We start from the raw sequence: 16,034 nt of genomic DNA, 5'->3' as shown, positions 1-16,034 counted from the left end.
CCCACATATTTATTTAGTACATTAAATGGTTTCCACAGTACTGCTAGTGATATCCAAATATTTTGCCACTTCCTAATGTGAGTTGTCTTTTTGCCAGTTTCCAATAATTGGTTTTTCAGCATGCCTTTTTCTAGCCTTGAAACAAGAGTTACATATTTTACTTTGTAGTTGTTACTTCTTGTTGTTACCAGTAAAACCTTTTTTATGGTAATGATTTCTGTATTGGCTTCAGTCTCTGGTGCCAAAGTTACATAACAAAACCAAACCCAACACCAGATTCTCAGTGCATATAACAATGCATTTCTTTATCATATCACATGTGCATCAAGGGTGGTTGTTAGTTGTATACTTTCTTCATTCTGGTATGTAACCTAATAGAATTGCCTTAATCTGGGACAGATCAATATGGTAAGAAAAGAAATATTCAATGATGCAATAGAACTTATAGCTTCTGCTTAGAAGTGGTATATGTTAGTTCTATTAATTTTTATTGACCAAAGCAATATGTCCGTGTCCATGTATGATTCAATCAAGGTGAAGAAATATAATTCTCTCACGGAAAATTCCAATAGTATGTGTATCAGGGATATCAAGGCAATCAAAACAAAGCATACATTGGCCAAATGACCTCAGCATATCTGAAATACAAAGAAAGATGCAAGTCATCTGGTGGACAGAATTCCTCCAACAAATGTGCTAATTATGTCCTTTTGTTGAGATATTCTCCCAAGCTAAACCAGAATATCAAATCCATTTGGGGATGGAATTTAAAGATTTCCTCATTGAGGGATGTTGTAGCAAAGTAAACATTACAATCACTTTCTGAGGTTGTTTTTTTGTTTGTTTGTTTGTTTGTTTGTTTTCCCAGATGAGGGTTTTGAATTTTTTTCACACTGTTTTTTCTAAAGTTTTAACAAATATCTTGCATTAGTCATGACACTTAGTATATCAGTTCACTTGTTGCAGAGTAGAGTTCTTACAGTAAAGTATTTTTTATAGTCCGGGTTCTCATGGACATGGGTGTTAAATATTTCCATGACTCATGTTTTGTAGGAAGGAAGCACATCTAGGGACATTTAAAACAAGATAATCTATGTGCTTCTTTAGTGATATACCTAAAATTTAAAAAAAATGGTTAAAAAAGGATGGGAAAATATATCAAATAAAGCTGAGCAACAAAATCCTCAAAACAAGTATGAAAATGTTCATAGTAGATAGTAGAAATTTTTAAAGCACTGAAAGAGGTTTATTTTATTTTCATAAAAGTGGGAAATCACAAAGAAAATATAATTCATAAATCTTTTTGTGTCAGGTAACACAACATCAAGATTTGTACAGCAAAGTGGCGCCTGGGTAATTCAATCAGCTGAGTGTCTGCCTTCAGCTCAGGTCACGATCCTGGAGTCCTGGGATGGAGCCCCATGTTGGGCAATGAATAGTGTGCATCGGTATTTGTTTTAGGACCTGCTTTCAATTCTCTGGGATATATACTCAGGAGTACATATATTGGGTCAGATAATTCTATGTTTAACTTTTCAAGGAACCACCTGTTTCCTGCAGAAAAAGCATTTTACATCCCCCAAAAGCAATGTATGAGGATTATAATTTCTCTACATCTTCACCAAGACTTGTTATTTTCCCTTTTGTTTGTTTTATTTTGTTTTTTAAGATTTTATTTATTTATTTGAGAGAGAGAATGAGAGAGAGCGAGAGAGCACATGAGAGAGGGGAGGGTCAGAGGGAGAAGCAGACTCCCTGCTGAGCGGGGAGCCTGATGCGGGACTCTATCCCTGGGCTCCAGGATCATGACCTGAGCCGAAGGCAGTCGCTTAACCAACTGAGCCACACAGACGCCCCCTTTTGTTTGTTTTAATTAAAGCTTTCTTACTGCTGTAAAGTGGAACTTACTTGTGGTTTTGATTTTCATTTTCCTAATGACTAAAGATGTTAAGTTTCTTTTCTTTTTTTTAACTCTTTTAAATTTTATTATGTTATGTTAGTCACCATACAATACATCATTAGTTTTTGATGTGGTGATCCACGATCCATTGTTTTCGTATAACACCCAGTGCTCCATGCAGTACGTGCCCTCCTTAATACCCATCACCGGGCTAACTGATCCCCCCTCCCCTCTAGAACCCCGTTTGTTTCTCAGAGTCCATAGTCTCTCATAGTTCATCTCTCCCTCCGATTTCCCCCCTTCATTTTTCCCTTCCTTCTCCTAATGTCCTCCATGCTATTCCGTATGTTCCACAAGTAAGTGAAACCATATGATAATTGACTTTCTCTGCTTGACTTATTTCACTTAGCATAATCTGCTCCAGTCACATCCATGTTGATGCAAAAGTTGGGTATTCATCCTTTCTGATGACTGAGTAATATTCCATTGTATATATGGACCACATCTTCTTTATCCATTCATCTGTTGAAGGGCATCTCGGCTCTTTCCACAGTTTGGTTATTACGGACATTGCTGCTATGAACATTGGGGTGCATATGGCCCTTCTTTTTGCTACATCTGTGTCTTTGACATTTTGGATGTTATAATGTAATTCTGGAAATCTTACAGTTTGTTTTTATTGTTCTCTGTAGGTTCTTCTTATTTAGTGACTTTTCTAAACTATTTTTTTAAGTTTGTTTTCTTTGGTATGTTGTCTGCAATATCTGCTCATTTTTAAGAGAAATTTCCTCAAACACTAAGAGTCAAAAAGCAAATAAGAGAGGGAGAAAAAATAAAAGAGAAAAATAAAGAAAGGAAGAAAGAAGGAAAACAAAAATGAACAAACAAAAACTTCTCTCAGTCTTTACAGCTTTTTTCTATGCTGGAGCTTTCCTTCAGTGCCTAGCCAAATTGTTTATAAGTCTGCCTTAGTCTTCATTTCCTGCTTGCACTTTGCTTAGAAATCACCCAGAGGTGAAAGTTTAGGGTGTCCTTAGGTCTTTTCTAAACATGCATCTTGCCATTGGGCATGCATGTATTTTTTTGTTTGGTTTTGTTTTAATTCCCCACTATTCATGGGTGCTTTTAAATGTTCTAATTTCTCAAAGAAACTGTCTCTCCAGCTTTTTCTTCCAGGCCTTTGGCATTCTATTGTATACCTCAACCCTGATCTTTTGCCCTAGGAAGCTATAAGCTTCTTGCTTACCTTACAATACTTTCAAGAAATGCCTGGTGCTTTTCTGCCCTGGGTAAGTTCTAAGTTATGTAAAATGGATATGAGCACCTAACATCAGTCTTTCTAGTAGTTTTTAGACAGGTTAGACTAGAAAGACAAAAACAAAACAGAACCTTAATTCCTTGCAAATGAGGCCAGCTTTGCTCCTGGAGGAACTAGGGACCAGGGTGCCACACTGGGACTGTGGTCCACCCTCTTCAAGATCACTGTGAGCCTGACAAGGGGTAGGGCAAAGACAAGTGAAAATGCCACAAATTTCCTACCATTTTAAAGTTGGCTTTCCCTAGATTCAGAATTCACTTGGATACTATAGACTTGTTTTCCTTAATTGTGAAACAGTTAGTTCTATAGTTCATTCTGTCTCTTTGATGGAGAGATGGATACTTGGATCTGTCTACTCTGCCTCTTGTTCTGATGTCCAGTGTAAAACTTTTAAAATCTCCCTTATCTCCCAGATTATATCTCCATTCTCTCCTTCCTACACATATAATGTTCCAGTTCTCTGGAATGCACTTCTCCAACTTAATACCTGGTAGGAAATCAGAGTTTTCTCCCAGTAACTGTTCCCTTCTAGGTCCCCAAAGTTCTCAATGTTCCTTTGAAATACAAACTTCTAATTTTGTTATAACCACTTATGTCATTTTATTTTCCCTTACCTTAGTAAGAAGAGGATGAGAATTTTGACTGAACAAGCTGCATACTATTCATCCATGGATTAATTAAATGAAAACCTACTTTTGCTAAGTACTAGGAGTTCAGCATGGGCAAAAACTGAGCCCTTTTCTCATGACAAGTATTCTTTGTTTCACCAGCTCCATCCCAATTCCCAACATATTGCAGATATCCAGTAATGGATTTTAGATGAATGAATATTATGTATTTACTTAACTCTAATTGCCATATACTGAGCCATGAGGGATCAGTCAATAAGTAATGGCTACTATCATATCTCAGGTGCATTTTACATATTATTTCATCTATTATCAAAAGTACTAATATGGAAGGCATTAGTATACCCATTTGCTAAAAGAGAAAACTGAGACTCAGATTAAATGATTACTAAGTAGCCAAGGCATGATTCCAACCTAACTGTGTCTCTCCACTCAAAATCATTGTCCGACATAAAACAACACCACCATTTGTTCAAAATAGCAACTTCCTAGTAACCCTGATATTTTGGAATAGAAACTTTACTTACATCATGTTTAATATAATCATCTCTTTGTTGGGGAAAACTAACAAAAAAATTTACACTAAATCTTTTGAAGTAATGTGTAACTTTTCTGTTTATAAGTTGAACATAGACAGGAAATGAAAGGCTCATTTGCATAATATAGTCAAATCACGTTATCTAGTACTTTCTCCTACAAATCCTTCACAAACTGTAGAGCTGCATGACAAACTAAAATTGAAAATGAATTTCCACATTAGTTATCACAATTGCCAGGGAAACACAATAGAGGTACCTAAAAATTCATATTTTGTATATTTTAAATGGCAGGTCTGCAAGAATCTTCTTAAACATAGATTTCATTAAAAATAAACCCTCCACATTAAGTGTGTACTTAGGCTTATTGATACATTTTGTCTTTATTTTCCCATTTTCAGGATTCCCTTCTATCTTTTAACTCCCCAACTCTCGTCTTCTATCCCTCAGTCATCTGCACTCACTTTCTGATGTAGCCCTCTGTAGTAGCTGGAATACTGAACCCACAAAGATATCCATGGATCCAATTCCCAGAAAGAGACTTGGAAAAAGAGACTTGGAAGATGTGATTAAATTGAAGAGCTTGATATGGGGAGATTATCCTGGATTACTCAGGTTGACTCTATATAATGACATGGGTCCTTATAAGAGAGAGACAGGAAAGATCAAAGTCAAAGAAGGCAATGCAATAATGAAAACTTAGATCGGAGTGATGGAATTTGAAGATGGAGAGAGGAGCTCCAAGCCAAGGGACATGAGTTCCCTCCAAAAGGTAGAAAAAGCAAGGCAACAGATTTCCCCCTAAAGCCTGTAGAAGGAATGAAGTCCTGTCAATGCCTTGATTTTAGCCCTGTACTAAGACTCACTTTGAACACTTGACCTTCAGAATTTTAAGATAATGCATTTGTGTTGTTTTAAACCATTGTGTTTATAATAATTCACTACAACAGGAAAACAAAACTAATGTTCCCTCCCATCTCTCCTGTTTCTTTATTAGCTACACCATAACACTTTTCAAGGAAAGGCATAACAAAGTTCCTGTGGAAAGCAATCTGTTACAGAAATCCCTCACCAAGGTATAAACTATTCCTTTTATTTTAGGACTCAAAGGAAAGATGCATTTTTAAAACATCATAGTATGAAATAATGCCTTAACACAAAAAAAATTAGTATCTACTTATATAAATTTAAACAACACCCTAGATGGGCAATAATAATTTATTTTTATTATTTTTTGAAAATCTATTATGATTTATTAATAATATTTTTTGCATTTTTAAAATTTTATTTTATTATGTTATGTTAATCACCATACATTACATCATTAGTTTTTGATGTCGTGTTCCATGATTAATTGTTTGCGTATAACACCCAGTGCTCCATTCAGTATGTGACCTCCTTAATACCCATCACCAGGCTAACCCATCCCCCTATCCCCCTCCCCTCTAGAGCCCTCAGTTTGTTTCTCAGAGTCCATAGTCTCTCATGGTTCGTTTCCCCCTCCAATTTCCCCACCTTCATTTTTCCCTTTTTTTTTTTTTGCATTTTTTTTAATTTCAGCATAGTTCATTAATTTTTTTTCTAGATTGAGAGATTATAAACAATCCCAGGACTATTATGTAAGTTTGTTATTAAAATCAGGAAAAGGCCGCACATTACGACAATCCCCCCCCCCCCCCCCGCAAAATAAAAGACACCATGTAGCTTGGTAATTCAATCAAGAAAACAACTCATGGAAGCAAACAAAATGATCAGTTAAGTGCAGGATCTTAGTCTAAAAATCAAGGGAATTCCCAAAAAATAGATAAAAAGTTTGCAAAACTCTGTGAAGGAGAGAAAATCTGGAGTGGGCCAGGCATAATTTTGAAGCTACAGAATGGTCACATGACTCTGATTAGATTTTTGGAATTATATGAAATAGAATGTTTTGAGAAGTTATATGGACTATCAGATGCTGACTTCCCTCTATAAATATAATTCTGTTTAAATTAATAAAGTTTATTTGTAAAGTAGTTTTAGGTTTACAGAAAATTGAACAGATGCTATAGCCAGTTCCCATTTATACTCTCTTACTCTGCCTTCTGTTTCCCTTATTATTAACATCTTGCATCGGTGTGCTATATTTTTCACAATTGATGAATCAATATTGATTTGTCTTTAGGAAATTAAATTCATTGTTTACATTAATTTTTATTTTTTGTGTTGTACAGTTCTGTGTTTTAACAAATGTATAAGTTCATGTAACAACCATTACACTATCTTAAATATAGTTTCACTGCTCTAAAAACCTAATTTATTTTTTAAATGTAGCCATATATTAATATTGTATTCCTCCTTGCCTATTTTATAAATTATTTTTTGCTTATTTACAACAAATTATTTTGCTGGGCATACACATCCTTGGCTGCTACACCAGCCTTTCTCTTTCCCCTAATTTCTCAAATCTGCTTCTCCTGAAGGCAAATTTGTTTACTCATTGCCCCCAGAGACAACTTCTTTATTCTGGCTACTGTAACTTTGCTCAAGTAGTTTTCCCAACTGGGATGACTCCCCAACTTTTCATCATTCTGCAAATTGTCCAAAAGCTCCTGTTCAAATTTCATCTGTTTTGACCAGTCTGTGCCATATCAGAACTCTTCCTTTTATGAATTCCTAAAGCAAGTGTTATCTCTATGCCATTTATCCAACAGTTAACCATAGTTCGTTCTGTTACTATCTTGTTACGTTGTCTGGTATTGTTACTTGTTTTTTTTTGTTGTGTGTACATATGTCCGAAGTACATGGAATCATCATGAAAGTAACAATTCTCATCTCAATTTTTCATCGAGCCCAACAGAGAGTAGTCAATCACTCAGTATGCTTGTACTGATCAGCAATAATAACTAAAGGAAAATTATTTCTTTCTTCCTGAGTTCTGCTTTCTTGGTGCTGAATGGAAAGACATCATTCTCATTCTCATGAGGAAATAAATCGTGTGTGGATTATTTTATTTTAATAATAATAACAGACAACAGACCTGCATTAGAGTGAAGGAGGTTTCAGAGAAGAAATGTAAACATGGAAACAGTGCAAGGAGACACAGAGTAATTTGGTGGTGGAATGTTGTTTGCACTTTGCAGCCTCGGTGTTGAAGTTAAAGGGACTCATGTGAACATGAGGATGCCCAGGAGGCACGAGAAGAGGGTACTGAAGAAACATACAACAGAAGTGTGGACAGAATGTAAGCCCTCAAATCTGCAGATCCTGCTTTTTCTATTGCCTCATTCTTTCCCCATTTGTTCACGCATGCATCCCTAGTATCCACACTAATATTTTTGTATGTGCTAGTTTAACTATCCTCTTCCTAAAGTCTCTGTGAATGTTTGTGTGGCTGTGGTTGTGAGTGTGAAGATTTTTTCAAAGAAAGATATATCTTCTTGTTCAATAGTAATTTGCCCAGTTGGATCTTCCTCCACATAAAGATCCATTTATAGATGATTATTTCATATCTAGACACAGAGCAATCACCTGCCAGTGATCTCCTCCAACACAGTGCGAACAGAGGACCCATGGCCATGGGGTGGTCATTTACACATGCCGTTTGAGCTCTCTTTGATAAAAGCTCACTCTGGGAACAGTATAGTTTGGGTGAGGGATCAGATGGGATGGAGGGACTGAGTGGAGATGAAAAGGATTGGTTTATGAAGTAACCATTGTGATTTGTTCCTATAGTTTATTTACTGCTCAGAACAACTCTACCAGATTTATTGTCTCCTTTTACAACAGCGGCTCCACAGAGTATATTATTTTTCCAAGTCACTAGTCAAACAGGCTTCGCACCCTAGTCTTTCCTAATCCAAAGTTTATGTTCTTCCCCTCTGTTCCATGTTAAACATTACAGTAGTTGAGTGAGAAAAGAAATGTCATTTAATATACCCAAGGTCTGGCAGCTATAAAGTGGTGCAATCTGGGTTGAAAACCAATTTTATGTGACAAAAACCCTGCTGCTCTTACAAGGGGTTAATTTAGGGTTTTTCTTTTCCACTCAGTAAGTGTTTTTAAAGTTAATGAAAGCATACCCTCTTATTTCCCTACTGAGTTACAATCCTATGAAGGAAGAAAATTAAAAATAAAAAACAGAAACAAAACAGTACAAGAATTGGGCTCCCAGTGCCAATGATCATTAGTGGATAATTTCAAGAGCATGTTTAAGTGCCTGAGCATGTTGTTTCTATTGTTTGCCTTAATAACCTGAGAAATTCATGGATGTCTCATCTCTCACTTGCTTCGTTTAGATTTTAAATCTAACTAGAGAAATTTGATGTTTGCATATTCTATTTTTGTTGCTGTGATCACTTGTCTTTTGAGCTAATATTAACCAGTTTCTTCAATTTGTCTTAACCACAGTCAAAATAAGACCATTTGTGTACCACTCTCTTAAGCAAACTAGTGCCATCTGCTTATTGAGTAAAGAGGTTATTCTGAGCTTTGGATTGACTAGAGAGCTCAGAACTTAACAGATGTTTCACATATATTTGACTTCAACTGTGCATGGAACAGGTCCAGTTATTAGAATCATTTATGTTACACCATAAGCTGGAATTCACATGTCAATTATTCATATAACATGTCCCAAAAAATCACTGTGGGTATTTTTTTTTTCTTTTCTTCCTCAGATATCAGTAAGATCAATAACTGATTTTTTTCAATAAATATGTGTATCTACAGGATTTCTGACTATAAGGTGTCACTATGTTAACTGCTGTAGATTTTGTGCAGAATGTATCAAATTATACTGAGGATGCAAAATATGTAAACAGCACTTGAATACAAGGTGAAAAGTGCTGTCATGGAGCTGGGCAGAATTTGTTTTAAGGTATTAAGTAAGCTTAATGTTTGTCACTTTGTTCTTCACAGAGTTAGATTCCTAAAGGGAAAAGCACAGAATTTTTATAGAATTAGAGGAGAGGTAGAGGACAAAAAGGGAGAAAGGAAAAACACAGTGAATGAGGATTCTGGAAAGCTCTCTCAGAATCAGTGGGGCTTTATTATGAGACCCTATACTGAGGCTAATTAAGGAAAACGTGATGTTCAGTAGGCCTTTATAGTCTATCCTCATCAACTCTCATACTCTAAGATAAAATGGGTTTATTGATGTTCATTACTATTGTTTTCATGGAGGAAGGCAGATCTTGTCCTTTTCTGCCTTTTTTACCCCAGGAAAAGTAGAACAACTGTCCTGATGTAACAGAGTTGGTAAATGGAAAATTTGGGATTCATATTTAGGCTCGTCTTCAAAGTTCTCTCTCTACTCTGCCATGTCTCAAGGTGTCATAAAAGAAAATACAGTAAACAGATGGCCCAAAGCTTACTAACAGCTCTCATTTTCATTAACACATTTTTGTATGCAGATACTGGAACTATTTAAGCAGAACACTAAGATATCATATAAGCTTGAATGTGGTAATTGGCCATCCTAAAACTAAGGAAAAAATAGCAAAATAAAAGCACACAACAATAATAATATCCAACACTTATTGAGTACATACAATTTGCCAAGCAAAACACAACTATAAAATAGATATTTTTTATTTTTTTAAGATGTATTTATTTATTTTAGAGAATGAGGGGGAGATAGAGAGAGAGAGACAGAGACAAAGAAAGGGAGAGAGAGAGCAGGGTGGGGAGAGGCAGAGGGAGAGGGAGAGAGAGAATCCCAAGCAGACTCTCGGCTGAGCATAGAGCCTAAGGCCAAGGCCCTGCTTGATCTCCTGACCCTGGGATCACGAACTGAGCTGAAACCAAGAGTCAGATGCTTAATTGACTGAGCCACCCAGGGGCCCCTAAAATAGGTATTCTCTCTTTATATATGAGGCAACCAGCACAGAAATGTTAACTCACTTGGAGTGAAGTTGTGATTTGAAACTAGCAGTCCTAGTGCACAAACTCATACAGTTAATCAGTATGAAATGCTCTATAAACATTTTCATAGGTGCCCACCATGTAGGCATTTTTATGATCCATAAGGCAACTGTCTTTTAAAAATGCTCAATTAAAATAATAAAGATGTTCATCTGCATATAAAATACCCCATTGCTTTGTCAAATGTTTATTTCTGTCTAAAGGGTCATTTTAGGTCAGTTTTTTTTTTTTTTTTGCCTTTTATCATTTTCTTTACAAATATGTATGTGATTTGGTTAACAAATCAATCCCCTAAAAGACCAAAAATCTGAGAACACAGAAAATTAGGACTTAGCCTGTGGTCTCTAGCATCACCTTGAAACCCTCCAGTCACATGTCTATAAAGAGACAAGAACAACCCATCATAAATGTTTACACAGTAAGAAATATCACACTTTCTGTTGGTGTTCATATCACGACAGTTCAAGTTTTGAAACACAATCCAAACTCTTGAAACAAGTCCTGTCCCAACAGAGGAAGTTTACTAAGAATAACGGAAAGAGTTCAGTGACAAGAGGGAACTATGGTATGACTTGGCCTGGGGACAGACCTGCATTACAACACGGTTCAAGGCTGTTAGAGTTTATTGTTTGGAGTATTCCTTTGTCTTCCTAATGTATTATTAATGCCTTGTAAATAAGAGTTCACTCTGTATCAGCTTACATGAATTTTCACCAGACAGACCTGCCCCAGGGAGCTGTATTTGTAATAAAAGGAATGAAATCAACATACTTCTCATGTCATTTGGTATAAGTCAGGCCTCACTCACCCAGGCAGAGGAAGAATTTTGAATACAATTGTGAATGGATATGTTTATTTTATTCTGTTTTAAGCTACTTAAATTTCAGCTAAGCTAATCATTATGCTTCAATTTGGGCTACATGGAAAAATTCAGCAAATACTGTCTCCTGATCTTATGTTGGGCATCAGTGCGCCCACATTACACATTTTATTTCAGAATCTCAAACTTGCCCATTTGCCAAGATAATTCACTTTTTGTTAGTTGTCTTTTAGTTCCCTGTTGATTTCCAGTTTACTCTCTATCTGGTTCTGTATGTTAATTTGTCATTCCTGCCATGCCCTTGGGTTACTTTTGCTTCAGCAAAACTTACATAATAAATGTAAGTTCAATGATTTTATCACATAAAGGAGGGCTTGGACTTTTTCATGATTTAGTCCAAAGCACAGCTAGTATTGCATAATTTCCAGAAGGTTCTTGATTTATATTGAATGATGGGACTATTGAAATTGAATTTTCATTTTTAGGAAAATGTTAAATCAATATTGGCAAGGTGTGTGTGTGTGTGTGTGTGTGTGTCTAAGTTTTGAGTTGAAGATGCAGGTACAAAATCTAAATCTTTGGGGAGGAAGCTATGGTTGAAAGAGATTGAGTAATGTTTTCATCAAACACCTTGCCTGGAAGCCACAGATATTAATCTTTCCAAGTCAACACACTGTATCTCTGTTCAATATATCCTTTTTAATTTTGATACCTTCACCCTGAGCCAAGATGCTGAAGCCGATCTATGTCATAGGTGGAAATCATCTTGCCAAAACATAGGAAGCACTGAAAATATTAAAACAGAGTTGGATAATCTCCCTCCCACAAGCATATTTGATTTAGGTGAGGCAACTGCCTCTTGTGTGAAATTGTGTGGCATTAGTCTCTAGAGTCTAGAGACTAATTGACCTGAAAGCTCTGTCTGTCAGAGATGTCCTTAAAGAGCTTTTCTGACATGTGGTATCTATAGGAATAAATTGATTAAGACATATTTCTCTGAGCCAAGTTTGGAGGAGTATTATTGAGACACAAAGAGTTTAAGTAATTTACCTAAAATCAAATAGTCAACACCTGGGTTATTTATTTCCAGTGCCTTCACTTTTAATTTATGTGCTATACAGTCTCTTGAATAGTGTGGTCATGTTCACTTAGATCATGAATTGATGTGCAAAGCCTCCTAAAATTTTCCTCCACTTAATGTAGGGGGGTGTCTCCCACACTCTAGAATAAGAAAGAAAGAGTTTTGTCTTCCGCACTCTGGAATGAAAATTTAATGTGTTTTCTACATAATCATATGTAAGTCTCATTAGGATATTGAGTGACTTCTTATGTCGCTGTCCAGTCTTGGTACCTGAGACTCACAGGTGAATACTGTGATGCCTATTTCTTACCTCATCTAGAAAATCCTCCATCCTGTTTAGAGTTCACATCTAAGTGCAAAGGAATTAAGATTCTTCTACTGAGTCTTGAAGAGCCATCTGTTTGCTTTACTTGGTAACTCAAAATGTGGCTGCAAAAACATTGTGGTGTTCTTGCTCTTGGCCAGGTTGCCTATTAATTTACTTAAGCTTTTAAAGCTTTGGTTTGCTCATCTATCCAATTGCAAGAATAGCAATGATTCCCTCCTCATGTGGTTTTATGACTATTAAAGGAATTATAACATGTAAACCATTTTTCATCTGCAGTAATAGCTGTTAGTCATTAGAGTGGGTACAGATATATTTCTGTCACCCCATGCAGAAGTAATAGGGAGGCATTCAGATTGGAAAAGTCATGTTCTAATGAGAGTCTGAGCTAAAAATCAATTCACTTGCAGGGCTCTGCAGGGAACCTGCCTATTGGCACTACTTAGCCCCAGCAGACACTGAGTAATAGCTCAGAGTGGTTCCGGTACTGTTTGGATTGGAGTGGTGATGAGCACTACATTATAAACAACATTGCTGTTCCTCTTCTGCATTAGCCATGTACTCTTGTCCGCTAATACTAAGTCCCTTTAAAACCATGTTCTATCTACTTTTGAACTTGGAAATATTGCTATAACACCCTCAAAGTCCAGTTTTTCCAAAGGGAGGTTGGGAAAACAAAGTATTTATTTACTTTTTCTGAGTAATTCATTTAGGAAATACTTTTGTGGAATGTTTATAAGTCATAATTTTTGCTCTTCTTAAGCCCTCTAACATAAAATACTTGTACTAACATTTCCAATTAATTTATTTCATATCCGCTCCCAAAAATTGGTCAACCTACCCTTTTTCTTTGGCACCAGCAACATGTGTCCAAGGGTTATTTTCAGGGGGGTTCTCTTTTTACAAACAGTTTGGGTTTCAACCAGTATACCTCTGTTCTCCTAACCATCCAAGGCAGGACTGGGCACATGGAAATGTCTAGATCCAGTTTAGATGCCAGATGTTAATCTGAGCAGGTTTTCTATAGACCCATTCTTGTTCCATATAAACACCACTAAGTAGGAATCCCTCGCAGGTCTAATGTCCCTTGCCAGTATGAGTTAGGAGGACCATGCCACTCCAAAGTGACCGTAAATCCCATAATCTCCATCAGCTCTCAGAAGGTATCCCAAATTAAAATATTATGTAAAATGCTGTGCTTGCTATGTAATGCAGTTTTAAGAGAAACTGGAAAAGAAGATTATTTATATGAGTTAAGCTTTATAAGTCAGTGGGTATACTGAATAACCAAAGCAATCTTGAAAAAGAGAAACAAAACTGGAGGTATCACAATTCCAGATTTCAAGTTATATTACAAAGATATAGTAATCAAAACAGTATGGTATTGGCACAAAAATAGACATGTAGGTCAATGGGACACAATAGACAATCCAAAATACACCCACAACTATATGATCAATTTATCCTTGACAAAAGAGGAAAGAATATGCTATGAGAAAGACAGTCTCTTCAACAAATGGTATTGGGAAAACTGGAAAGTTACATGCAAAAGAAAGAAACTGGACCACTTTCATAATCATTCACAAAAATAAACTCAAAAAGGATTAAATAGCTAAATGTGAGACCAGAAATAATAAAAATCCTAGAAGAGAACACAGTCATTAATTTCTCTGACATCAGCCATAGCATCTTTTTTCTAGATACGTCTCCTGAGGCAAGAGAAATAAAAGCAAAAATAAACTATTGGGCTTATATCAAAATAAAATGATTCTGCAGAGTGAAGGAAACAATCAGCAAAACTAAAAGGCAACCTATGGTATGGAATGGGAGAAGATATTTGCAAATGACATATCTAATAGAGAGTTAGTATCCAAAATAGATAAAGAACTTATGCAACTCAACACCCAAAAACAAATGATCCAATTTAAAAATGGGCAGAAGACATAAACAGACATTTCTCCAAATAAGACATACAGATGGCCAACAGGCACATGAAAAGATGCTCAACATCACTTATCATCAGGGAAATGCAAATAAAACTACCATGAGATATTATCTCACACCTGTCAGAATGGTAAAATAAAAAAACAAAAACAAAAACAAAAACACAAGAAACAACACGTGTTGACAAGGATGTGGAGAAAGGGGAACCCTCTTACACTATTGGTAGGAATGAAAACTGGTGCAGCCACTATGAAAAACAGTATGGAGATTCCTCAAAAAGTTAAAAATGGAACTACCCTATGATCCAGCAATCACACTGTTAGGTATTTACCCAAAGAATACAAAAACACTAATTCAAAGGGATACATGCACCCCTACGTTTATAGCAACTATGTACAATAGCCAAATTATAGAAGCAGCCCATATGTCCATTGATTGATGAATGGAAAAAGAAGATATGGTGTATACATACAATGGACTATTAGTCAGCCATAAAAAACGAATGAAATCTTACTACTTGCAATGATGTGGATGGACCTAGAGTCTATTATGTTAAGTGAAATAAGTCAATCAGAGGAAGACAAATCCCATGTGATTTAATTCATATGTAGAATTGAAAAACAAAACAAATGAGCAAAGATAGAAAGACATAAACTAGAAAACAGACTCTTAATTATAGAGAACAAACCGGAGGAAAGGATGGGTGAAATAGGTGATGGGGATTAAAGAGTACACTTGTCATGATAAGCATTGAGTAATGTACAGAATTGTTGAATCACTATGTTGTACATCTGAAACTACTATGACACTAAATGTTAACTATACTGGAATTAAAATAAACATCACTTAAACCTTAAATTTAAAAAAGTCATTTTACTCTACTGATGAAATTGACACCTCCAGGAATGCATCATCAGAGAAGATGGTATCTAATAGAATACAGATTAGGAAAATCCTTAGAAGCAAAAATTAACTTTGACTAAGACACCAGTTACTACAATGGAGGATTAAAGAATTGGAATCAGGAAGGCATGTGCATTTTGAGGAGCTTGAGACACAGTCCCCAGAAGAGGTTCATTTGATCTCTAACTAGCAGGAAAGAAATATTCCTTGAAAGTATTCACCATCTTTTGCCAAATTTCCTGAGAATGCCAAGCAGTTTCTTATTACTAAATAGGCTTTAGGGGTATCATGAGTTTAGCAGGGGAAGGGATCCTTGGAGAGGATGCACCAATGGAACATTTGCTGGAAATAACACACCTCTCCACAATTCTGAAGGAGTACTCTGGTTTAAATAACACTCTCATATAAACCCAGCTGGGAATTCGATGTCAGATCTGATCTTTTCTAGATATGTCATGGGTTGGAGACCTCAAACAAGGTATGTCCATCAACGAAGGGCTGCCCTGGGATACCTAGAGCAAGTCAGATTCATCTCTCAGGCTTTTGCTGTAACATATAAAGGGTATGATTTCTGAACCACCAGGAAAATTCCTGCTGCTAAAAAAATATTTCACCACTGCCTGTCACAATGACTGAAATTTTACCATTATAAGTTACAATTTGGCACAATCAACTCT

Source organism: Halichoerus grypus, chromosome 4, assembly GCF_964656455.1.
Source record: "Halichoerus grypus chromosome 4, mHalGry1.hap1.1, whole genome shotgun sequence".
Classification (NCBI taxonomy): domain Eukaryota; kingdom Metazoa; phylum Chordata; class Mammalia; order Carnivora; family Phocidae; genus Halichoerus; species Halichoerus grypus.
Note: the sequence above shows the minus strand (reverse complement) of the source record.